Source organism: Piliocolobus tephrosceles, chromosome 18, assembly GCF_002776525.5.
Source record: "Piliocolobus tephrosceles isolate RC106 chromosome 18, ASM277652v3, whole genome shotgun sequence".
In the NCBI taxonomy this organism is placed as follows: domain Eukaryota; kingdom Metazoa; phylum Chordata; class Mammalia; order Primates; family Cercopithecidae; genus Piliocolobus; species Piliocolobus tephrosceles.
Window position 1 is genome coordinate 2,683,778 of NC_045451.1, and position 26,501 is coordinate 2,710,278.

The 26,501-nt window shown below is 49.0% G+C and overlaps 1 protein-coding gene and 1 long non-coding RNA gene across 7 annotated transcripts in view; one reads left to right on the top strand and one right to left on the bottom strand.

Annotated features, from left to right (window-relative positions):
• Positions 1-1,504: 1,504 nt before the first annotated feature.
• Positions 1,505-8,567, bottom strand: LOC111551004. Its single transcript, XR_002734231.2, has 3 exons — positions 5,419-8,567; positions 2,529-2,664; positions 1,505-1,655 (listed from the first exon to the last, which is right to left on the bottom strand). It is a non-coding gene; the product is annotated as an uncharacterized LOC111551004 (long non-coding RNA).
• Positions 8,568-11,015: 2,448 nt separating this feature from the next.
• MBP (myelin basic protein) overlaps positions 11,016-26,501 on the top strand; it is a 154,441-nt gene continuing 138,955 nt past the window's right edge. For 2 of the 6 annotated variants that reach the window (XR_002734235.3, XM_023224780.3), the window contains exon 1: positions 11,016-11,262. The gene's annotated coding sequence lies outside the window, so the exon portion shown is untranslated. The remainder of the gene's footprint in view (positions 11,263-26,501) is intronic. The other 4 variants (XM_023224781.3, XM_023224782.3, XR_002734236.3 and 1 more) reach the window with 4 other exon arrangements.

Sequence of the window (26,501 nt, forward strand, 5' to 3'; positions counted from 1 at the left end):
GTAAATACAGCCATTCCAAATGGGAGTAATTGGACAAAACAAAGGGGCTACAGGCCCCACACAAGTCTAAAGACCAGTGGGGCAGTCAAATCTTAAAGCTCCAAAATGATCTGCTTTGACTCCATGCCTCATATCCACATCACTCTGATGCAAGAGGTAGGTTCCCATGGTCTTGGGCAGCTCCGCCCCTGTGGCTTCACAGGGTACAGCCTCCCTCCTGGCTGCTTTCAAGGGCTGGCATTGACTGTCTATGACTTTTCCAGGCACATGGTGTAAGCTGTCAGTGGATCTACCATTCTGGGGTCTGGAGGATGGTGGCCCTCTTCTCACAGCTCCACTAGGTGGTGCCCCAGTAGGAATTCTGGGTGGGGGCTCCAAAACCACATTCCCCTTCTGTACTGCCCTAGGAGAGATTCTCCATGAGGGCACCATCCCTGCAGCAAACTTCTGCCTGGGCATCCAGGTATTTCCATACATCTTCTGAAATCTAGCAGAGGTTCCCAAACCTCAATTCTTGACTTCTGTGCACCCACAGGCTCACCGCCACATGGAAGCTGCCAAGGCTTGGGCTTCCACCTTCTGAAGCAACAGCCTGAGCTGTACCTTGGCCCCTTTTCATCACAGCTGGAGCAGCTGGAACACAGGGAACCAAGTCCCTAAACTGCACACAGCAGAGGCACCCTAGACCTGGCCCATACAATCATTGTTTCTTCCTAAACCTCTGGGCCTGTGATGGGAGGGGCTGCTGTGAAGACCTCTGACATGCCCTGGAGACATTTTCCCTATTGCCTTGGGGATTAACATTTGGATCCTCATTACTTATGCAAATTTCTGCAGCCAGCTTAAATTTCTCCTCAGAAAATGGGATTTTTTTTCTGTTGCATTGTCAGACTGCAAATTTTCAAAACCTTTGTGCTCCACTTCTCTTATAAAAATGGATGCCTTTAACAGCATCCAAGTCACCTCTTGAATGCTTTGCTGCTTAGAAATTTCTTCCACCAGATACCCTAAATCACCTCTCTCAAGTTCAAAGTTCCACAAATCTCTGAGGCAGAGGCAAAATGACACCAGTCTCTTTGCTAAAACAAAACAAGAATCACCTTTGCTTCAGTTCCCAACAAGTTTCTCATCTCCATCTGAGACCACCTCAGCCTGGATTTCATTGTCCGTATCATCAGCATTTTGGTCAAAGCCACACAACAAGTTTCTAGGGAATTCCAAACTTTCCCACATTTTTCTGTCTTTTTTTGAGCCCTCCAAACTGTTCCGACCTCTGCCTGTTACCCAGTTGTCACTTCCACATTTTCGGGTATCTTCAGCAGCACCCCAGTCTACTGGTATCAATTTACTGTGTATTAGCCCATTTTCACACTGCTGATAAAGACACACCCAAGACTGGGCAATTTACAAATGAAAAAGGTTTATTGGACTTACAGTTTTACATGGCTGGGGAGGCCTCACAATCATGGCAGAAGGTGAAAGGCACGTTTCACACGGCAGCAGACAAGAGAAGGGAGCTTGTGCAGGGAAACTCCTGTTTTTAAAACCATGAGATCTTCTGAGACTCATTCACTATCACAAGAGCAGCACATGAATGATCCACCTCCATCATTCAGTCACCTCCCACTGGGTTTCTCCAGTGACATGTGGGAATTCTGGGAATTACAATACAAGATGAAATTTGGGTGGGGACACAGCCAAACCATATCACAGACAGACACAGAGTCAGGGGCATGGCCACTGGGTCCTTGCATGGACCGCAGAGTTGCCCATGGCTTTCCTCTCTCCTCCTCTCCATGGCAGTCCACTTATACTTACTCTGTAGCTCCCTCCACCATCCCACCATCAAACCTAGAGCCACACCCCAGAAGATGCAGAGAGCTTCACCTGACCAGATATCCTGGGCTCGGGGCTGATGGCCTCATGTGGGTGGCACTCAGTTTAACGCCATTGTGGGGGAGCGGCAAAAGGGATGTCTGGTCTTTATTTATTTATTTATTTATTTATTTATTTATTTATTTATTTTAATGAGACAATGTCTCCCTCTGTTGTCCTCTGTTGGCTGGAGTGCAGTGGCACAATCTCACTCACTGCAACCTCTGCTTCCTGGGTTCAAGTGATTCTCCTGCTTCGGCCTCCCGAATAGCTGGTTCTGCAGGTGCCTGTCACCGAGCCTGGCTAATTTTTGTATATTTTTAGTAGAGACAAGGGTTTCGCCATAATGCCCAGGCTGGTTTCAAACTCCTGACCTCAAGTGATCTGCCTGCCTCCACCTCCCAAATTGTTGGGATTACAGGTATGAGTCACCACACCCAGCCAAGATTTCTGGTAATTTTGAAAAGTAAATGTATGTGAGGAAGACCCCATGTCCCTGAGTGGGCGTTCACCCTCTTGGGCTATGGACCTGGCCCTGTGTCCCTGAGTGGATGTCCATCCTCTCACACTGTGGACCTGGCCTCGTGTCCCTGAGTAGACGCTCACCCTCTCATGCTGTGGACCTGGTTCCATGTATCCAAGTGGACACTCACCTTCTCGGGCTGTGGACCTGGCTCCATGTCCCTGAGCATCATGTTGTGAGGATGAAATCGTGGAAGTCTCTAAAACACTTACAACATAGTAAGTGCCGTGTGTTACTCAACTATTTTGACTTTGGTCTTCCATTTCCTGCAAAGAAAATAATGAAAAGAATTTAATTAAACATAAGAGGAGAGCATTCTGGGGAGACGCCATCCTCTGTGTTAATGAGAGCAGCAGAGCTGGAGGGAGAGGGTGGTCAGTGCAGTCTGTGGGCATGAGAGAGATGCTTCCCTCTCTTCCGGACTCTCAGAGAGTAATCAGACTAGTTTACAGTCATTTGCATTCCTTTTAGCTAATAAACTGTGCTTCTCTGAGCCAGACTGGGTCACGTGGGGCCTGACCATCACTCGGGTGCTGCACTGAAGCCCTGCTGCAGGCCTGCCTGCCAGAGGGATTGACAACGCAGAAGTCAGCAGGAAGGGCGAGGCCCCTGCCTGTGTGGAGCTCACATGCTAATAACGCAAGAGGCTGAGAGTGTGGAGCATAGCCAGTAAATAAGCAGGAAGGTGCCAGGTCATATTGTCAGTGCAGTGCAGAGACGACACAGGGACGTGAGACACTGATGAGATGGCTGCTTCCAAATAGGAGGCCAGGATAGGTCTCACTAGGAGAGGATTTTTTTTTAAATTGTGGTCACATACACATACTATAAAATCAATCATCATAAGCATGTTTAGGTGCACAGCTCAGTGGCATTAGCAATTGCACATCTTCCTGCAGCCATCACCTCCTTCCACCCCCAGAACCCGCTTTGTCGTACAAAAGAGAAACTCTGCACCCCTTGAAGGAGGAAGGGATTTCTAAGTGGAGGCCCAAATGACTAGAAAAATGGGCTGATGTTGGGGGGCTTGTGGAGAAAACAGCTCAGCAGAAACAGGGGAGGCAGAAACAAGGGAGGCAAACATGAGACACAGAGGGTGTATTAGAGGCGGCTCCGAGGGGCACAGCCAAGCAGGGGAAGGTGGGTGGATTTTACTCTCAAGGCCATGGTATATTAGTCTGTTCTCACGCTGCTCATAAAAACATACCCAAGACTGGGTAATTTATAAAGGAAAGAGCTTTAATGGACTCATGAACTCACAGTTACACATGGCTGGGGAGGCCTCACAGTCATGGCAGAAGGCAAAGGAGAAGCAAAGGCAAGTCTTACGTGGCAGCAGGCAAGAGAGCTTGTGCATGGGAACTGCCCTTTATAAAACCATCAGATCTCATGAGACTTATTCACTGTCATGAGAACAGTATGGGGCAACCGCCTGTGATTCAATTCTCTCCACCTCGTCCTGGCCTTGACACATGGGGATTTTAACATTCAAGGTGAGATTTGGGTGGGGACACAGCCAAACCACATCACATGGGAAACACTGCAGGACTTCAAGCGAGGGATGTGGCGTGACCAACGCAGGGCTACAGAACCCATCTCTCCATGGTGTGGACTGAAACAGCCACTGCAGCCTGGGGACCCTCAGGGCAGCTTGGGCGAGGTGAAGAACAGACATGCAGAGAACAAGGAAGTTTGGGGGACAGAGTGACAGGATGTGTCAACAGCTTAGGTACACGGGGGACAATTCCTAGATTCAGGGCTTGAGCCCTGGATGGTCAGGGAGATCATTCCTGGGGACAACTAGAACACTGGCTCAGAGAAGGCAGAGAGGCAGGGCCAGGAAAGATGGATCTCCATTCTGCCTGGGAGACATGGCTCCTTGGTTAACTGCAGTGTCAGACCTAGGATGTAGTGTCATAGAGAAATTTAACATTAAAAAAAAAACTGGAGTAGTGTAGACTGCTTTTCCCCATATAAACCTGATCACACATTATGATACCATCAAGTTAAAAATGGCCGGGCGCAGTGGCTCATGCCTGTAATCCCAGCACTTTGGGAAGCCAAGGCGAGTGGATCACTTGAGGTCAGGAGTTTGAGACCAACCTGCACAACATGATGAAACCCCATCTCTACTAAAAAAAAAAAAAATACAAAATTAGCCAGGCATGGTAGCACACGCCTGTAGTCCCAGCTACTCAGGAGGCTGAGGCAAGAGAATCACTTAATCCCAGGAGGTGGAGGTTGTAGTGAGCCGAGCCGAGATCACATCAGTGCACGCCTGCCTGGGAGAAAGAGCAAGACCCCATCTCAAAAAAAAAAAAAAAAAAAAAAAAAGCTAAAATTACTGGTTATATCATATAATCCATGCTCAATGAGGCTGTATGTTAATTTGCATTTATTTTAATAACCTATGGCACACATCCTTCTGCAAATAGAGAAGCAAATTTATTTTCCTAACCGAGATGAATTTCTGAAATTTTTGTTTTTGATTGCCATAAGAACGGTTACATATAAATGTTCAATCCCAGAAACAGTAATAATAAAGATATCCAAAATAACTGAACACCATGCTGGCATCTTTCAATTAGTATTGGATACTTTAATAGATACTACAGCACAAAGCCAAAAAGCGAGTTCGCATCAGTAAAAACTACTGAGTTTCATTTATCTTGTACAATTTAGCCAAAAACTTTAAATACTAAGTCATTCTCCCATAATTCCTGATTACAAAACACACTGGAAAATATTAGTGTGCCCTCAAGGCTTATGATATTTGCTAACTGTCAAATAATCACCTAATCCCATTTCACTTGAGCTATGGAGAAACGAAGTCACAGAAATATGAAATGCTTTATCCAAGAAGAGACATAAATATATGGCCGGGAGAGACTGATAGGAGGAGCTCGGTCTCCTAACTTTTTTTTTTTTTTTTTTGATACGGAGTCTGGTATGCAGCCAGACTGCCTGCTGCCCACGCCGTACTCTCGCCCTTTCTTGCAACAAATCCAGCAAATATTTACCGAGGGCCTCCTGTGTGCCAGGCACTCTTCTGAGTGCTTGAAGTATCTAAGCGATGGTCCCATGCCTGTCCTTGAGGAGCTCACAGTGTAGTTGACACCCTCAGGGAGTCACTACCTTGCGCAGCATGGAGAATCCATGAGCTCCTCTGAAGGCTGCTCGCCGTGAGGACTTCACGGCTCATGCACCAGGCTCCTAAAACAGTGCAGGGAACAAGAGAAGCACTCCTGAGTCTCACTAATGACTATGGGTTTCCCTAGAGCTTTCTCTGCTGGAATCTCCCCTGCTCCACTTCTCTGCTCTCCCCAGAGCCGTCCACATGCCCACCAGCCCACGTCCTCTGATTAGTGCCCTCCTTGGTCTCAAATCTCTCCTTCCTCCAGGGCAGCCCTGAAGCTCCTTGGCAGGAGCCTGCTCCAAAAGAGCCTGGCCCCAGCTGATGTCTCCAAACTCCTGTTTGGTCTCTGGTGTTCTCTGATGTTCGGTCTCTCTTTGTCACACATTTTGTGCTCCAAAAATCCCCATGGTTCCTCAGCACATCATGCTTCCGAGACTTTGCTGGCTGGTGCTTCCACCTGGCACACCTTCAATGCCCCTCCTGCCCCTCTCCACCTGGCATCTCCCCCAGGACACCTCGAAAGACACCTTCAGGGTCTTCCTGACTTCCAGGCAGGGCTCGTGGGTCACCCTCTGAGTTTTCCAGGTCCCCACAAACTGCTATTGTTGCCACCCTTTGCAACGGGCCTTAACATGACCGCTGGCCCAAACGTCTCTGTGACCAGCTCCTGGGCCCCCAAGGCCCAGTGCCAGGCATATGTCAGGAGTGTAGCACACATTCGCAAGGCACTAAATGACAAGACTCAGGCCGAGGTCTTCTGGGAAGGAAGCAGCAGATGACACCTGCTCAGGGTGGTTTTGGGTTCTTAGCTGGGGGAGGAAGAACCAGGCACAGGCAGCAGGGGGTGGGTCTCTCCTGCGGGGTGGCCTGATACTGTCCCCCGGGATTTGTGAACCTGGAGGGTGCTAGGAGCCTGCAGGTGGGAAGAGGAGGCTGGGTGTTGCCCTGGGCTGTTCTGGGCACAGCTTCAGAGAGGAGGTTTGGATGGTTGGGGCCATGGATGGGAACAAGCAGAGACCCTGACTTCTGACCCCTGACCTCACTCCCCACAATGGCTCCCGTGGCCTTGCCCTGTGGTCCTCCTGAGTCTCCTCTGCTCGCCTTCCTCCCACACCTCGTGTCTTTTGTGGCCGAGTTGCTTGACTTCCACTTGAAAGGCTTTGTAGAGTGAACGTGCGGAGGCCCGTTTTTCCCCCTGGAGGGATTGGCTCTTGTTGCCTGGCCCCGCTGTAACAGAAAGTCACCATCTGGGAGGCTTCACAACAGAAATGTAGCCTCTCAGTCTGGAGGCCAGGAGTGTGAAATCCAGGTGTGGCCAGGGCTGTGCTCCTGCCAGGGGCTCTGGGGGAGGGTCCCTCCGTTCCTCTCCCAGCTTCTGCTGCCCCCAGCGTCCCTCAGCTCCAGGATGTACGACTCTCACCTCTGCCTCCGTCTCCACATGGCATCTTCCCTCTGAGTGTTCCCTCTGCTTACAGGACACAGCCACCTACCGGAGTCCCCCAAGGACCTCGTCTCCGCCTGATTACACCAGCAAAGGCTATTTCCAAGCACAGTCACTTTCCCAGGTACTGGGTGGTCAGGACTTTGAGTTCTCTCTTCCGGGACACACTTCAACCCATAACAGTGAACTTTCTCTGTAGAAACAGTTTTTCCACCTTTGAGGACAAACTCCAGAGAAAGGAAGCCTCGTGTGGGAAGAATGTGGCATTAGGAGCACCAGAGAGGCAGGTCTGGGTCAGAAATGGGAGGTCCCCGAAGCCAGGGCCAAGCCTGCCTGGTTCCTACTCGCCCTGCCTCTGAGCCCCTCTAGGGCCTGTCTCCCTCCCTCAGAGCTGGCTTCTGACCCCACTCCTGCAAGAGGGCTGTTCCATCTTCAGAGCCTTTCCTGGCTCCCTCTGAGGTCTGCCATGGCTCCCATGCACATTCCCACTGTGTACACTCCGGGCTTCCCGTCAACCCTCCCATCCTCTCAGGCTGCTTCCTGGGGCTGGTTGTTAAGATGTCACATTTAATCGCCTTGTTACAGGAGCATCAAACGTAGCACACAGTCTAGCACATACACAACCCCCACCCATCCCGCACACCTGGCTAAGGCTCTCCTGTCCCTCACTCTATTCCTGCCGGCCCAGCTCCTTCCCACCTCCTGGGGAGGCTGGCACCCATTTCACCAGCCCCCGCAGGGAATTCTGTTGACTGGATTGGAAGCTGAGTATTCATTCCTTTTCCCCCCGCCCATGTCTTAACCTAACCCTCCATTAAGGACTGCATGTCTGTCCCCACAAAATTCATATGTCAAAGCCACAACCCCCCATGGAATGGTATTTGGACATGGGGTCTTTGGAAGATAGTTCAGCTTAGATTGAACCTGTGAAGGTGGCCTCATAATGAAATTAGTGTCTTTGTAAGAAAAAGAGGCCAGAGCTCAGGCTCCTCCCCTTCCTCTTTCTCTCCCTCCACCAACCCACACACAGAAAGAAGGTGCCGTTCACGAACCAAGAAGCGAGCCCTCGCCCAACGCCAAGTCTGCCAGCACCTTCATCTTGGATTTCCAGACTCCAGAGCTGGAATAACATGTTTTTAAGCCACCCAGTCTGTGGTATTTTGTTATGGCAGCTGAGCTAATACACCTTCAAGTGGGAAGTAAGCCCCACTGGCTAGGTTATGAATATATATTGCAACAGAGTGAACAGAAGTAACGTCTCAACAGCCAGCGCAGAATTCCTCTGAAGTACAACTTGTTTGGAAACAACTGTGATCAACCCCCGGGTGAATGAGGGAGAACTCAATACCTGGGTATCCACCGACGCCTGAGCTGCAGAAAGACAGCGTTCAGCCCTGACGTGAGGATGACTGTTACCTCCACACTACAGATGAAGGGAATGAGGCTCAGAGAGGTGTAGACCAGGTCTGAAAATCATATTCAGTCCTGGCTGGGTGTGGGGCTCAGGCCTGTAATCCCAGCACTTTGGGAGGCCGAGGCAGGTGGACCATCTGAGGTCAGCAGTTCCAAAACAGCCTGGCCAACATGGGGAAACCCCGTCTCTATTAAAAATATAAAAATTAGCTGGGCGTGGTAGCAGTTGCCTGTAATCCCAGCTACTCGGGAGGCTGAGGCATGAGAATCGCTTGAACCTGGGAGGCGGAGGTTGCAGCGAGCCGACATTGTGCCATTGCACTCCAGCCTGGGCCCCAGAAAGAGACTCCATCTGGGAAAAAAAAAAAAAAAAGTTCAGTCCTTTCCTAAGCAAAACATCATAACAAAGATAAATCTGTTGATGAGGAAACTAAAGAAAACTCAAAGTTCGTGCAGTCTGAGTTCTGTCGGAAACTATTTAGATTCATTTACTTCCTTTAGCTTGGGTAATTTGGAGTTTAATTCAACTTAACAAAAAATTTATTGAGTTTATTTCATGCACAAAACATTTTGCTATTTGCTGCCATATGGGATGCCAGATAGATCTAACTTTCTGCTCTCTGGTACCTTGTGAAGATGCGGGTAACTGCAATGTGATTTTCTTAGAAATGTCAAAGACACAATGAGGCTTTGATGGGTTACTTGTCAAAAGATGCCTTTCAATTTTATTCAGCACAATGAATCTCTGTGACTTTGCTGAGGGCTACACGGACATCTTCATGTGAAAGTTTGTCTCTCGACAGTGAAACGCCTGCCTCTGTTTCTTCCATCCACTGTCCTCAACCTGGGGTCCTTTTTCTAACCAGGAGGGCATGAAAACCCCCAAGACAGGACCAACTGATCCAAATGTGAATCCACTGTTTTGTTAAATAGGATTATCTACATGTTTTCTTTGAAGAATCCATGAATTTTTAAAACTGCCTGGCTGCCCGACTGCATGGACACTCTATCCCAACAAAATATGCACGGTGCAATTTTATAAATACTTTTAAAAGACTTTTAACTGGAACTTGTGGAGCCTGACATTTGCAGGGCTGACTGTTGGCATATGCAGTGTTTCAGGAAACCACTGAAACACCAGCAGAAGGAGCACCAAACAGAAGGCCACGGTGCTGCTGCTGTCACTGTGGCCTGAGGGATGCTCTGGAGCCCAGCATACAGGGACATCTGCAGGCAGGAAGGTGGCCCCGCCCTGTGGAGTCACTGAGATAAAGCCAAGAGATATTTTGGGGAGGAAAAGCTGCTTCTGATGCTAAAACAGGTATCTAAAACGGGACCCAGTGTTCCAGCTTCCCCAGCCTGAGCTTTGAGTGACTTCAGCTGGGACCTGGGTGCACCCGGGTTTGTTGTCACCACCCGTGCTCCTAGGGCAGCTGTCCAACCTCCCACACCACTCCGCTCATCCTTGACTTAAAGTGAGGTTGGGGGGCAGAAAAATTGGAGAAACACTATCTTTGGCACCCTTTTCCCTCCTCACCTTCAGCCTGAAAGTCCCAGAACCCTCCTACCCTCCCCACTTGAAAATCTCTCCTGAGGAAACCACCAGACTGAATGCTTTTGTGTCGTTGTGGAAGTATTTCTCTTCCAGTTGCCAGCATTTGAACACAGTTGCTAAATCCTCCCGGGCTTTGGGAGAGCTGGTTTTAGGCCGCAACCCCGATCCCACGCTGAAGTCGGTGTCCCGCCTCCCAGCGAGGGCCGGGATAGGGCTCACCCCTCTTCCTCACTTCCTAACAAAGTGTGTGGGTCCCAGGCTGCCTCCGGAAGCTCCAGATCCAGATCTCTGACTGGGGGTGTAGATCAAGAGGAACGAGGATTCAGGGCCTCCCCCAGCCTCCTCCTCTATCACCATTAGGAGGCCGAGAATCCAGGGAAAGATCTCTGACCACTAAATCTGTATGCAGGTGAGTCACGGCTAAACGGCAGGCTTTTTCTTTTTAACAAGAGAGCGACGAAGACTACATGTCTCCGGGCTGCGGGACCAGGCTGCTTCCTCGCACCTGCGCGTGTTTTGCTGTCTTTTCCGTGCGCGCTTCCAGCGCCCGTCCTGCAGGAGAAGGTGCGCCCCCAGCTCCCAGCTCCCAGCGGAGCACCTGCCGGCCAGACGTGGGCCTGGCCTGGGCTCCAGGGGAGGGAGGGCGCGCCTCGGGAGGACCTGCCGGCTCCTTTCGCCTCCAGACCGGCTGACTCTCCTCCTGCAGGGCCGGGGCCGCGCCAAGTCCGTCCGCAGTTTCTGGGGTTTCCAGCCCCTGAGGACGCGGGGAGATGCGGCCTGGCACTCCTCCCGCGAGGTCGAGGTCGGGGTGGGTTCGCAGGCCAAGCCACGCGGGAAGGGTCGACGGGCCGCAGTTCGGAGCCCAGTTCGGCAGCGGGCGAGGCTCCAGGCCGCCCCTCTGAGGTCTGACCCTGCGCGTGGGCCCCGTGCGCCCCCCGAGTTCCGCGTGGGCAGAGCGGGCCCCGGGTCCTCCGAGCTCCCGGGGCGGCTCCGGCGGCCGCGTCCAGGTGGGGCGGGCCCGGCGGGATCGGTCTGTGTTTACCTGGCTCGCAGGAAGCCCGGGGAGGCGGGGCCGGGGAGCGCGGTGCGCGCCCGTCCCTCCGAGCCGCCGCCGTCAGTCACCGCCGCCGCGCGCCAGAGAGAAGCAGCCTCCAGCCCCGGCGGCCCCGGTCTCCCGACCCCGGAAGGCGGCGCAGGCTGCCTTGGGACCCCGCGCGTCGGCGCTTGAAGCGGAGACGAGCCCGCCCGGGCCGAGCAGGGGGAGCAGGGCCTTGGACCCCGCGGCGACCCTCGGCCTCGGAGCAGCGAGCGCAGCGCCGGTGGGTGACCCTCAGGGACGGGCGGGCGGCTCTGCCGCCTTTGTCTCTGTGCCCCTCCGAGTGGGGACCGCGGAGACCTGGGCGGGACCCCAGACCCAAGCCCCGCGGGAGCCTGGGACGCAAGATCTGGGACAGGAGCTGTCCCGACGCCCGGACTCAGAGTCCCTCTCTTGGCTGGGGACGCGCAGGGGGAACCTGGGCAGCGGCGCAGGTGGCCGGGCAGGTGGCAGCCGGCGTCCTCCCTGACCCGAACCTACGTCGTCGCCCCCGATCCCCACTGCGAGGGGGTGGGCGCGGGTGTAGACGCGGGTTTACAGCGCCGGGGCCGGACCCTGACAGTTGTCCAGGGGTGGTCTCCAGCCAGGCCCGGCGGTCCCAGGGTCGCTGAAACCGCTCGGCCTCGGGCCGTGGGGCTGAGGGGAGGAGTCTAGGGTGGGAGGGGACGGCGGTCCAAAGCGGCCACTCTGGGCGGGTGCGGAGAGGGTGCTGGCGGCCAGGGCGGGCTGGAGGGTCCCCCCGACTCGCGGCGCCTGCTAATCACACCCCGGGGGCCCCGCGCGCGATCGCGCCCCTGACCCTGCCCCCGGGGCGAAGCGCAGTCTCCCTCTGAGCGCCAAGGGCGGCCACGGGAGCCCGGGTCTGGGCTTCCGCCTTCGCAGGGCCTGTCTCGGGCTCCTCGGCCGGGCCGGTCGCTGCGCCCACCTGAGCCCACGTGCGCCGCCTGCAGCCGCCCGCCGGCCCGCCCGGGTCTTCCCCGCAGTCCCCTCCCGGGCCCCACTGCCTGTCCTGGGCCGGGTGCGTCCGGTTTCGGTGGCCCCGTGGCCGGCGTGTGTGACCTGCGGTCATTTGCCGCCACACTATATTTTCAAGGGTGCCGGCGGCAGCGCCTTGTGTCCTTTCGCGTCCACCTGAGCCCCCCGTTTTGGAAGGTGGAGTGGGGCTTGGGAAAAGGTTCAAGCGTCTTTGGGGACCCCAGTGCGACTCTGGGTGGAAACAGGCGCGTTCTGGTTCCTTGTTCCGTTTTCCAATTGCAACAACATGAGAATCAACAAGTGCTGGGTTTCTCTGCGCCTGGGTGAGGGGCGCGCAGGCTCGCTGGGTGCTGGGCGGATGGTGGGGTGGGGGGGCCGTAGGCTTCGTTCCGGCGAGGCCTCTGCCTGGTCTGACCACAGAACGTCCCGCCTGGAGAGAGTTTTTCAGAGGAAGGAAACGTCAGGGAACATCCAATGTGTGTTTTGGACATTTTATCTGGCGAAGCTCCGGGGGACGGGTTAAGGACGGTCACCCTCAAGTCAGGGAACCATATGGATTGAGCAGGGTCCTGCCCGGAGCTCCCTGGCGGCCACCTCCAGTGATGGGCACCCCCTTAGCGTTTGGGGCTGGGGCTGTGGGTACGGCCGAGAGCCAGGAAGCCAGCTGCCCTTCAGTAGAGAAGGCCAGGGGAGAGGTCACCGTGGCAGAGGGTGTGTGTGTGTGTGTGTGTGTGTGTGTGTGTGTGTGTCTTTTGTTTTTTAGGGTTTTGTAGGGGAAAGGGCACCGCGGCAGAGGGGTGTGTGTGTGTGTGTCTTTTGTTTTTAAGGGTTTTGTTTTTGGTGAAATCTGAGGGGAAAGAACCCAGTTAAAAATTGTTGTAAATGCTGGAGTAACTCCCAAGGAGTTAACTGTTCTGAAACAACCACTTCTGCTAACTCCGGGTTAAACAAAGCTATTTTGTTCAATCCTCTTTGAAAATCCTCCAAAAGTGTCACAATTCTGCCCAGAGATAAGAAAGTGTAAGACGCGTCGCTTGTTTTACACCTGGTAGCTTGTGGTTCCTCCATGATTTGAGACATGGGGTTTGAGTTTGGTCAGTGGCGGTCCTAGCTGTGTGCACTGATTAAAGGTAGCCCCCAAACGCTGGAAAAAAAAAAAAAAAAAAAGACCAAACTTTCTTGTGGTGTTTCTATTTCTGCCTGAATTTGTCAATGTTAATTGTAAGTTATTTTGTTTCACTTTTAATCCTCCTCCAAGTTCTTTAAAAATACGACATGCTTAAGATTAGCAGCTGCCTCTGTGCCTTTTCTGTGCCCAGGGAGTGTTTATCGACCACTTGCACATTGCCAGACTCTCTTTCGAGAGCGGTTTGTCACCTCGGATAACAGTCAGGACGGCCCTAGGATGCCCTCATTGGATGTCACCATCCTATTCATATCTTCATTTTTTACTGATGAGGAAACAAGGCTCAGAGAGGTTAAGTTATTCTAAGGGCACATGAGAAGAGGCAAGATTCAGTCCAGGGAGTCTGCACCAGTGCCTAACTGCTGTTCTGCACCGCCATGGTGAAAAGGATGGCTTGCAAAGGTGTTCCTCGTTCCTCCTTTTAAAATTCCACCCCTAATGATGAGTGAGTGTACCCAGAGATGTCCCACACACGTTTCCCTTCAAGAATGATTTGACCATAAGGCCACTGGCATCCGTCTTTGTTCATCATCCTCTCCTTAGCTTTCTTAGTTGTCAATAAAAAAGAAAAAATATTCTAATTACTCCTTTTCTTTTTTTTTGATAGAGTCTTGCTCTGTCACCCAGGCTGGAGTGTAGTGGTGCAATCTCGGCTCACTGCAACCTCCACCTCCTGGGTCCAAGAGATTCTCCTGCCTCAGCCTCCCCAGTAGCTGGGACTATAGGGGCACACCACCATGCCTGGCTCATTTTTGAGTTTTTTTGTTTGTTTGTTTTTGTTTTTGTTTTAGTAGAGATGGGGCCTCACCATGTTTGCCAGGCTGGTCTCAAACTCCTGATCTCAAGTGATTTGTCCACCTCGGCCTCCCAAAGTGCTAGGATTACAGGCATGAGCCACCAAGCCTGGCCTCTAATTACTCTTGGGATAATTTTAAATAAGTGGCCATTAAGTAGTAAGACACTTCTCTTGGCCCATTGGAACCCCCGAAGGAAGCTCTGGAGCTGTGTAAGGGAAGAGTGCTCTCACCCCACAGGCCCTGATGCCAGCTGAGCAGAAATGCCAGGCAAGCCGCTGGAATCGTCTCCAGAGGAGATTTTAAATCTCTGTCAAAACCTGTAGTGGACAGGCTTCATCCAGAGAAACAGAAGCAGGTGGAGATACATATTAGAGACTCGTGGCAAGGAATTGCTTATGCAGAGGTGGGCTGGCCAGGTTTGTGGGACATCCGTAGGACAGGCCAGCCAGAAGGGCAGCTGATCTCTCTGGCCAGCTGAAGCTGCCTTCCACAGCAACATCTCCCGCAGTGCCAGTGACAACCAAGAAAGCATGTTCCCAAGCTATTAGCAATGTCTCAGACTCAATAGCCATTAAAGCGCAAAAATGTCATTCTGAATGTTCTTTTGTTCTGGACTCTGTGAACAGCACTGCATTGGTCTGAGTCACCATTGTGAAAAATAGGTGGATGTCTAAAAGATGAGGAGACACAGACCTATGTGAGGCCAGGATCTAGACTACAGAAACAGTTCTAAAATGTAATTTGAAACAAGCCACTCAAGAGTAAAATATGAGACTGAAGAGAAAACCCAGATGCACTGATAAAATACGAAAAGGACTTTAACCCTCTGGAAATCAGGGAATTCAAAACTAAGATGTCAAAAAGGTTTTTTTTACCTTTACTGTACTGGAAAAATTTAAATTGTGACTATACCAAATACCAGAGAAAGTGCAGAAAAATTAGACCTCACATGAGTTCGAGTAGAATGTAATTAGGAACAAAGATGTTAGAGAATGATCTAGAAAAACTGAAGATGGGTGTATCCTAAGATCTAACAATTCCACTTCTAGGTATCTCCTGTAGGGAAAACCTGGTCTGTGTGCGTAAGACACACACAGTGGATATTCAACGAAGCAATATAGTAAAACCCTGTTTTGAGATCATTGTAGATTCACGTGCAATTCCCTTCACCAGTTTCCCCCAACAATAATATCTTAAAAACAGTACAATGCCACAACTAGAAAATGAACATTGATACAACCCAGTAACTTTGTTCAGATTTCAGAGTCCACCAGTTTCCATGTACTCATTTTATAGACTGCTCTGTGTGTGTGTGCGCGTGTGTGTTGTGCACGCATGCTTAGTTCTGTGTAATTTTATCATCCGTGTAGAACCATGTGACCACCAACACATCAGAGGCCAGGACAGTTTCATCACAAGATCCTTAATGCTACCCTTTATAGTCAAGCTGACTTCCTCCTTCCCCCGCCCTAAGGCTGGCAACCACAGTATGGTTCCCATTTTCTGTAATTTTGTCGCCTTAAGAATGCTCTATAAATGGAATCATACACTATGCAACCTTTCGAGACGGAATTTTTCCGCTAAACACAATTCCCTTGAGACCCATCCAGGTTGGCAAGCATGTCCATAGGTGTTTCTTTTTAATTACTTAGTGGTGTTCCCCCATCTGGATGAACCACGGTGTGTTCAACCGATCACCCAGGAAGGGCACTTGGATTCTTTCCAGGTTTTGATTATTGCAAACAGAGCTGCTGTGAATATTCATGTACAGGTTTTTGTGTGAGCATAGTTTTCATTTCTCTGGGATAAATGCCCAGGAGTGCAATTGCTGAGTCATATGGGTAGCACATGTCTAATTTTGTAAGAAACTGCTAACTCTTCTCCAGAATGGCTACACCATTTTGCATTCCTACCAACGGTGTGTGAGTGATTCAGGACCTTCCCAGCCTGGGCGGCATTTGGTATTGCCACTATTTTTTGCTTTTTAATTTTAGCTGTTCTAATAAGTGTGTAGTGGTATCTCCTGATGGTTTAATTTGCATTGCCCTGATGGCTAATGACATCAAGACATTTTTATGTACTTACGGCCATCTGTGTATCCTCCTTAGTGAAAAATCTGTTCATGTCTTTTGCCCACTTTTTAATTGAATTGTTTGCTTGTAACAACTGAGTTTTCATAATTCTTTATATTTTCTAGATACTGGCCTTACCACTCTGATTATTTTCTACCAGTTTATCTTGTTTTTTCACCCTCTTCACAGTCTTTTGCAGAAAGTTTTACAGTTTGTTGCATTCAAGTTTATTAATTTTACCTTTTTTGGATTTTGATTTTTGGTGTGAAGTCTAAGTCTTCACCTAGCCTGAGGTTCCCTACAAATTTTGTAGTTTCACATCTTACACTTAATTCTATTTTCCATTTTGAGTTAATTTTTACATGAGGTGTGAGGTTTAGGTTGAGGCTTATTTGTTTTGGTTTGGTTTGGGTTTTGCCAATGAATGTCCAGTGGCTCCGGGACTATTAGTTGAAAAGATGATCCTTCTTCCATTAAATTGCTTTTGCACCTTTGTTAAAAATCGTTTCCACTTATTGCTGTGGGTCTATTTCTGGGTTCTCTATTCTGTTCCATTAGTCTCTATGTCTGTCTCTCTGCCAACAGCACACTGTCTCGATTATTGTAGTTGCATAGTCAACTTTAATCAGGTGGAGTGACTTCCTCCCACTTTATTCTTTATAAAAATCATGTTAGCTATTGTAGGTTCTGGGCCTTTCTATATGAATTTTAGAATAGCTCGTTTATGGATACAAAACCTTGCTGGAATTTTGACAGGAATTTCTCCAAACGTATAGATGAGTTTAGGGAGAATTAACAGTTTTACTGTGTTGAGTTTGCTAATCCGTGATCACAGGTTTTCTTTCTATGGGTAATTAGGTCTTCTTTAACTTCTTTCATCAAAAGTTTTATAATTTTCAGTGCACAGATTCTGAATCTGAAGTTTTTTTACAGTGTACATAAGTGTTTTATTTTCTTTGGGGCATTTCTAAATGGCATTGTGTTTTAACTTCAGTTTCCACATTTATTGTGGACTGTGTAGAACTGTGAGTAATTTTTATGTGTCAATCTGTATTCTGCCACCTACTGAGCTGCCTTATTAGATCTAGGAGGATTTTTTTGGTAGATTTCTGGGGATTGTCTATGTAGACCATCATGTTATCTGCAAATCGGATAGTTTTATTTCTTCTTTCCAATTTATATCCTTTTTATTTCTTTTTCTTATCTTATTGTACTGGTTAGAATGTCCAGTGCTATATTCAATAAGAGTTGCAAGAACTTGCCTTATTCTGATCTAAAGGGTAAAGCACTGAGTTTTTACCACTAATTATGGTGTAGCCATAGGATTTTTATGGATGTTCTTTATCAAGTCGATAGTCCATGTCTATTCATGAGTGTGTGTTGTATTTTGTCAAATGTCTTTTCTGGGACAATTTATATGTTCATGAGATTTTTTTCTTTGACTTCATGGTATGATGGATAGTATTGATTGACTGACTCTCTAATGCTGACCCACCCTTGAGTGTCTGGTATATATGCCACATGGCCATGTATATAATTTTTTGTATGTTGCTAGATTCACTTTACTAATATTTTGTTGAGGACTTTTGCCTATAAGTGTTTGTGAGATACTGATCTGTAGTTCTCATTTTTCGTATAGTCTTTGCTAGTTGCAGTATCAGGATAACTGGCCTCGTCAAATGAGCTAGAAAGTGTTTCCACTTGTTCTAACTTTTGGAAGAGATTGTATAAAATTGCCATAAATTTCTCCTTAACTGTTTTAGTAGAAATTTCCAGTGAAATCATGTGGGCCTGGGGATTTCTTTCTTGGGTATTTCCTTCCTTCTACTTTCTTTGTATATATTTAGCTCTTTTTAGTTTCTTGAATTAGATCTTAAGATTATTGATTTGAGACTTTTCCTGTTTTCTAATATAAGTATTTCAGGCTATGAATTCCTTCTCAGCACTTCTGAACTAGGTGTACATATTTTGTCAAGTAAAGGTTTTGATACAAAGAAAAGGAGGGAAACACACTAATTCCCCATGAGTAAGGCTATAGATTTATACTGTGATCTACTTACGACAATTAAAATGAACTACCCAGACTTTGTGTATCAACATGGACAAAATTCTAAATAACAGTGTTGAACGGAAACCAGCAAACTTCAAATGAGTACATATAGTATTATTCTATTTATTTAAAATTTTCAGATACGCAAAAGAACACTACATGTGGTCATGATTACATGGGATTATATGACATATAGGAGCCATACCAAGTAATGTTATCTTCTAACCTCGGGGAGGGGAGAGGATTGGCTGTCTCTGTATGGTTTTATTTCTTAAAAATACTTTGAGGTTTTATACAGATAACAGAATGTGTTATGGTTTTTGATGAAAAGGATAAACCAGTTGTCTTGTAGATTATTATCTGTGCTTTTTAATATGTTTGAACTAATTAGTAATTTATATTAGCAATAAATAAACTGATACAAAGTTTGGGGGGAGATGACACCAGTGATAATGAAGCGTTAGAGAAGAAGATTAGAAGGCCTCACAAAGGAATCTGAAAGTAGGTGTGGAGGTGAAATTACTGAAATTTGGTAAGAGCATGACAGTGACAAGGAAGGCGAAGGAGAGGAAGAAGAAAGGGCAGGCGAGACAGTCTCTCCCTCCTCCTCGTCATGTGTTCAAGTAGTATACGTGCAGAAAGGGAGGATAAAGAGATTGGTCTAAAAAGAGAAGCATGCAGAAATGGGCAGCAGCCAGGACCTCAGAGGAGTGGGCTGGATTTAGCACGAGCCTGGGGATTAACTGGGTGTTTGCAACCTCACTCTTGAGCCGATGACTTGAAGAAGAACCATGAGAATCTAGCTAAATCTGAAAAGATTTAAGGAACAGAATTTTTGTGGGGATCCAGCCCTATTTCCTTCTTGCCTGTCAGGATTTATAATGAGCGGGGCCTCCAAGAGAAGTCTAGTATGATTCAGACAGAGGCCAGCAAGCCGGGGCCCCACTTCCTGTCACTCTGCAGGTGACCTGGCTTAGAAACTCTGCAGGTGCAGGGTGGCTGCCCACTCAACAGCCTCAGGAAGTCCCCAAAGCCCTATCTCCTATCTCCGGTGGGTGGGCTCTCTCCCATTGGCCCCGAGGGAGCCTCTGCTCCTTTCCTCTCCTGTCCCCTCTGAATTCATCTGAGAAGGCACCCAGGCCAGTGTGGTCCCAGCTGCCCAGTGTCCAACCCCCATTTCCAGGAGTGCAGCTGGGGAAGGTGGGTGCAGGCAGCGACCACAGCAGCTACTGAGCCCCAAGAAAGGAGTCCAGCACAGGGGCGGGGGTGGGGGAGGCATGGTGGCCAGAAGAGTTATTCTAGCGATTTATGTTTACATCAATTCACTTTCTTTAAGAGTAAAGGGATCAGCATTCAGCTTACCAATTTTCCAAAGGTCAAGAAAGAAAATGAAGTTTTATTCATAGTAAGTGATTAACCAATTTACCTGTTTAATTTTACATTAGCGACCACATATAAAATATATAAAAAGGCAATTAATAAAGAGGAGATAGGACATGGAAAGAAAGGACCCAGAGGCAGAGATGAGGGGGAGGCAGGAGGCTGGAGAAAGGGAGGTTTCTCAGGGGCTCAGGGAACTGCTGGTGTTGCGGCCCCGCCTTTGGGGGCATCTGGTGACATGGGATGTTCCCAGAGAGCCCTGCTCCTTCCAGGTAGGAAGGTATGCCGTGCTGCCCTGCAGGCAAGAGCAAAATGCCCCGTGCTGGGAAGGGATGGAGCTCAGGGCAGCTCTACCCGCAGACTCCATGCAGGTGCCCTAGGCTGCTTCCTGGCTGACCAACCCGGAGAGACAGAGAAAGGCTCCACTCAGATCTGCTTTTCACCTGGAGCCTGATTAAGAAACCTAAAGCTCCAGAGGTCAACCCATGCTGAAAACAAAACGAAGCTATCTGGATCAGTTTAGAGTCCTGGCAGGGACGGAATTGGCCTGGTGGCTGGACACCCAACTCCCAAGCCAAGCATCTGCTGTGGCCCCTTGACCTGCTCACCAGGGGAGGGGACAAGCTGGCTCATGTGGTCTTCACCCACCTGCACACGTTACACTGAGAATTCAAATTAAATGCAGAGTCCTAGGCCCACCCTGGCATACCACCCCACAGTCTTGGGGATGGGCCCAGGAATACTTATTTTAATGAGCTCCCCGTCAACTCAGGATCGCTGCTGTAAGTGAAGGAAGGAAACAGACGGTGCCTCGGTGTTTCCAGGTCGACACGGCTCATCTGAATAGACACACACAAGCTCTCAAATGTGTACTTTCGTGTGATCAGGAAGTCCATGTTTCACTGATACATTGATTTGCATTAGAAAGAATAACTAATTGATACTAAAGCTTTTTGTTGACAGTTTATTTGCATCATGTATTTTTGATGCATTCTCCATATATAGAGAATAACATTTTATATCCTGCATGAGTCTTCATCTGATATGGAATGTTTATGGATACTCATTTTCTTCATCTTTCTTGAATAGTTGAAAGCTAACATGTTTGCTAAACTTGCTATCAAAGCAAAAAATTATAGAACTATGTTGCAGGCTCCTCACATACAGCAAATGTACCATTACTTTTTAAAAATTCCTTGGTGTCTACTCTGTACAAAAATACCATGCTGTCCATTTCAGGTACATTAAGAGAAAGCAGATGTCGTTCTCGCCCTCCAAGTGCTTATAATTTTGTTAGGAAACTTCGAAGTTCCCAAGTAATTTCCCAAGGCAAAATAATTGCCCAATACCCTGCCATGTATACAAAATGCCGCAGTTTCTAAAGAAGGGGTATGCGCCTAGTGGAGGAGTAGAGTAGACTGGATGATGATGACTAGAACTGGCAGAATTATGCTGAATGGAAAATATATTAGCCGGGCATGGTGGCTGACGCCTGTAATCCCAGCATTTTGGGAGGCCAAGGCGGGTGAATCGCCTGAGGTCAGGAGTTCGACACCAGCCTGACCAACATGGAAACCCCATCTCTACTAAAAATACAAAAATTAGCCAGGCGTGGTGGTGGGCAGCTATAATCCCAACTACTTGGGAGGCTGAGGCAGGAAAACTGCTTGAACCTGGGAGGTGGAGGTTGCAGGAGCCTAGATTGTGCTACTGCACTCCAGCCTGGGTGACAGAGCAAGATTCCGTCTCATTAAAAAAAAAAAAGAAAGAAAGAAAGAAAATATACTGTAACGTTTTGGTATCTTCTATGCCGCTGTTCACTTCCCACTTGGCCTCCACTGTCCCTGAGCTTCTCCCAGCTTGCCTGTCTGGGAGACTTCTCGGGACTCTAGCTGAGATGGAGCTGGGATCTCAGCTCATCATTGGCATAGGCCACTCCTTTCTGGAGTCGCCTCATTGCCCTTGTTTCTCAGCTGTCTCCTTCCTTGCACAGCTTCCAAAAACGATGGCTGTGTCTTCTCCAGTTTTGATAGTGTTTTGTTTATAAGGGTCTTAAATGCTACATTGCAAACTTCTGTTCTGGAAAACTGTTAAAATATGTGTTAGCCCCCACTGATGTCTACCATAGTGCACAGTCCCTGATACTTGTTGCATAAACTGAGAGGTGGATTCTGCCAGTTCCACTAATCATCATCCAACTGATCCACAGCAAAAGCCTATTATTTTCCAGAAGTCGTGTGTCTAAATCTGTTCTCCACCAATCAGAAGCTAAAGACCTGGCATGATTTATTCAGCTTAAATTGTTGCCTGAAATGACCAGATAAATTAACTCAGTAATTTGACAAAAAAAAAAAAAAAAAAAAAAAAAAAAAGACTCTCACATATTTTAGGAGCTAGGTTTCTCTTACTTACGTGGGTTTGTGGCAGGCAGTGTGGTCTGGTTGTTTTTATTCTGGTTCTTTCGGCTATCTGAGAATGTAACAACCTTGGGATAGCTTGAGAGCGAGATGGATGAAGTGCGAACACCAGCTACAGTTGTCTTTCTAGAAATACAAAGAGAATCAATTGTATTTCAGAAACAGGCATAGCGCGTCTGTGGACAGCCTCAATATATCATTTTAGATTGCCATATGAAAGGTGTTGTGATTTTACAAGGGAGATGATGATTCTTTTATTCTGTCATTATTTTCATATGTCAAGACATATTTGAAGAGAGGAGGATTTAAGCAAGATATTAAAAGCTCGCCTTATTCATTTCAGACTAGTGATTGAAAATTGGTGTATGCAGGGTGGGAGAACTCAGAAGAGCTGAGGCTTGGCAATAGCCTTCCTAAACATGCCTGTTTAAATGTATGTGAAATGTCAGGGTTAAAGCCTCATGGGAAAGAATCCTAATACTAAGACAGCTAGATAAGCAACACCAAAATAAACCGTACTATAGGAACTTAAAGTAAAAGTCTTCTTTTTTTTTTTTTTTTTTTTTGAGACAGAGTCTCCCTCTGTTACCCAGTCTGGAGTGCAGTGGTATGATCATGGCTCACTGGCCCCTCAATCTCTGGGGCTCAAACGACCTCCCACCTCAATCTCCCCAAGTAGCTGGGGCCACAGACAGGCACACACTGCCACACCAGGCTAATTTTTTTATTTTTATTTTTTGTGGAGACAAGGTCTCTCCATGTTGCCCCAGCTTGTCTCGAACACCTGGGTTACTCCCACTTGGTCTCCCAAAGTGCTGCGATTACAGGCGTGAGCCACTGTGCCCAACCTTCAATTTTAATGGGAGGTACATTAAAACATGGATTACGTTTCACACAATTTCGAAAACAAACAAAACAACTAGATTTGCTCAAGAAGATAGAAGAGGTCCCAGCAGTATTTTTGTATGACTTGATCCTCACGGAGTCCTAAATCTTGTAGATTCAACTTCGTTTGTTTTTACAACATGTGTAGAAGGGGAATTTGAAAAATTTACCCTGATTCCACCCACAGAGGTTTATTCCTGACCTCTTTCGATGGAATGACACTTAATTACTATGACACCTGTGCTCAGAGGACAGCTCCAAGGTCAGTAACGTGGTTTTCCAGATCCCAATATTTCCCCATCCTTTTCTTGGGTGAACTTTTCTTGCCACTGTCTCTGGAATTTTCTGCTGTTGGTGTGATAGACCTTGAGACTAACAAGGTATTTTGTAAAACAGTCTGGAGGCCCAGAGAAAGCCAGATATAAAAACTGGCAGAAGCCAGGCAGAGAGCATTCATTCATTCATCATTCATTCATTCATCATTCATTCCTTCCTTCAAGCAGGCCTAGCTCGGGCCCAAATCAGTGCCTGGGGGGCTTCCTGAAAGGAAGAAAAACACCCCACGCTGAGGTCCTTGTCCTGGGTCAGTGCAGGTCTGAATGCCTGAGTGCCTCTGGGCGTCACAGCCTCACTTCACAGCTGCCCCTCTGCGGCCTCCCAGGTGTGTGCAGCATGTCTGAGGTCACCTGGCCGTGACGGTCACAGCTGCACCAGATGCTGCGGGGGCTGACCTGATTTTAGAGGTTTCTATTTTACCAGCGTTGGGAGGAAACCTACAGGAGCGTGTGTTCCCTGCATGAGGACTTTGAGACCCGTAATGGATTCACAGAAGAATGCTCGCACCAAGCGAGAGCGAACCCTTTAGCATACCTCATCCGAGACAAGGTGGGATTCGTGCTTCGTGGGCTGAGCACAGCTGTGCTCTTCCTGGATTGCAGGTCCTGCTCTGTCTCTGGAGACACTGGCGGTCTGCCCTGGAGGAGGGTCACCTGGGGTGGCCTGGGCCACTGCAGCTGCTCCCACTGCGCCCAGGCCTCACCCGTGCCCACCCCTCACCCGTGCCCACCCCAGGGCCCTCTGTCTCCTGGGGGCTTCGCATCTGAAGCTTCAGCCTCGAGCTAAGGGAAGACAGCTGGGTCCACAGCTGTGACCACTGTGACTTTCTCTGCGTCCCTTCGTCCCCTGCACCCCAACTTTGGTGCCAAGCCCCATTTCCTCAGGTGGCTCACCCACACTTCCCTTGGGGTGTCCCTTGTTCCTGCAGAATCAAGGCTTCGGTTTTCTGGGAGAAGCCTTCTTTCCTGGCTCCTACGCTCAGCTCCCTGGGGCTCACCAGGTGGTCTCCTCTCCAGACGCACATGGAGGGTGCTGAGCTGTGTGAGCGCGGCTTGGGGTAAGAGGGAAGAGCCAGCACTTCCCTTGCTGTTCTCTCATCCACTTGACAGGCGTTTGTCAAGCACTTGCTGTGTGCTACTGTGTGCCTACTGTGTGCTGTGTGCCTGCTGGGTGTTGTGTGCCTACTGTGTGCCATGTGCCTGCCATGTACCATGTGCCTGCCATGTGCTGTGGACTGCGCCAGGTCCTGGGGACACCATGGTGATAAGACAGAGACCCGGCTGGGCTTGCTGTCCTGTGGCGAGGGTGGTGATGCAGTACACGTGGGGACGGGGAGGCAGAACGCCCGGGCAGTGACACAGTGGCTCTTCTCAGCACTTCACAGGGTCCTGGTGGCTTCCAGGACACCTCAGGCCCTCTCCTGAAGCTTCCAAGTCCCTGAGCCCCTGCCTGTTCTGGGTTGGGGCAAGTGACACCTCCACCACCCAGCTCCAAGCCATGGCTGCCCCAGCTCCAGCTCAGGGACCTGTGGGACCAACTGTGGCCTTCACTTTCCCCCGTCAGCTGCCCTCGCGGAGGGTGCAAGGGAAAGTGTGTCTGCCGGGCAGCGTCCGGCTACCGCGGCCAAGGGTGGTGGGAGTCTGTCCTTCCAGCGCCCTGGGACAGCAGGCAGGAGCATCATGTGTGGTAGTATGTGTGCACATGGGTGTGTGGTGTGTTGTGACTGTGTCTGTGTGGTGTGTGTGAAGTGTCTGTGGTGTCTGTGGAGGGTGTGTGTGGTGTGTGTATAGTGTGTGTTGGGGAGGCGTGTAATGTGTGTGGTGTGTATGGCATCTGGAGTGTGTGCGTGTGTGTGGTGTGTGTGAAGTGTCTGTGGTGTCTGTGGAGTGTGTGTGTGGTGTGCATATAGTGTGGGGGGGTGTGGAGTGTGTGCGTGTGTGTGGTGTGTGTGGCGTTTTTGGAGGGTGTGTGTGGTGTGTGTATAGTGTGTGTTGGGGAGGCGTGTGATGTGTGTGGTGTGTATGTGGCATCTGGAGTGTGTGCGTGTGTGTGGTGTGTGTGGTGTGTGTGGTGTGTGTGTGTGGTGTCTGTGGAGTGTGTGTGGGGTGTGTGTGTGTGTGGTGTCTGTGGAGTGTGTGTGTGGGTGTGGGGGGTGGCCTGTGTGTTGGAATCCAGCTTTCCGCCCTGTCTCTGTCTATGAACCCTGCTGCCGCGCACAGGGCCGACTCTCACACAGGAGATTTCCTGCATCTGGTCTTGGACTTGGCCTCCAGTGGAAAGAATCCAGGCCAGCAGCTCACAGATGGTGGCCGACGGTGCTAAAACCTGAACAGGCCTGTCCTGTGCCAACTGATTGGTGCAAAGCCCCCAGAATCCAGCCCATGTTTTAAGGGTGGTGGGTGGAGCTCAGAGAGACCAAGCAGTCTGGCTGAGGTCAATCCACCCTAAGGGAGGGACAGGGTAGGACACAGGCATCCAGCTCCTAAACCCACTGTCCCCCATCCCACCCCAACCCACTGACCCTCATCCCACTCCAAACCGCTGTTCAGAGGTTCTGTGCAGTCTCAGGATGTTACCTACCTCATTCAAAATCTGAGATCAGGGCGAACTAGGAAATTACCCATCCATAGATACTGGAATTCTGGAGAAATGTCAGTAGTTCAGACACTTTATTATAATTTCAGGACAGTCACAATCTATCAGGCCAGCCACGAACCATCACAATCTATCAGGCAAGCCACGAAACTGTGACTATGTTCTGCCAATGTGTTTGCATCTTTCAAATCCTGTTCTTTACCCCTTGTGAAAAGCCTTCCTGGATAATCCTGATTTTGATGTAGGCATAAAATTAAAAGGCCTCTACCTAGGAATAATAAATCATCACCTTTTGAAAGGATACTGGTCTTTTTAGGCCCAAAAATATCATGTAGAAATTTAATGTCAGGCAGAAAACACTCGAAAAGTTCAAGTTCAGAATGCAAGCTCAGTGGCAGTCTTATGTTCGTAACATACACCGTGCATGCTAGGTGTTTATTGTTGAATCATTTGTTTAAATGCCATTTTTAATAACAGAGTTTTAAAAGATACTTCACTTAATGACAAATTCCTATAGTGCTTCATCATTTATTGTTGCTCTGTGATAGTTTTCATGTAGAAGGAAATGAGTTATGGAGTTATTAATATATTGAGTTTTCAGAGCATACATGTGACATGAAGGAGAAAGCACCCACTAGCCTGTTGATGGAGGTCTTTTTCATAAGAAATCCAGGACTTCAAGCATCAAGAAACCAAAGACCAGGTCGTCAGGTTGGTGAAGTCACAAACCACGTAGCAGCCAGGAGCACAGCGCAGCTCTGACCTGTTG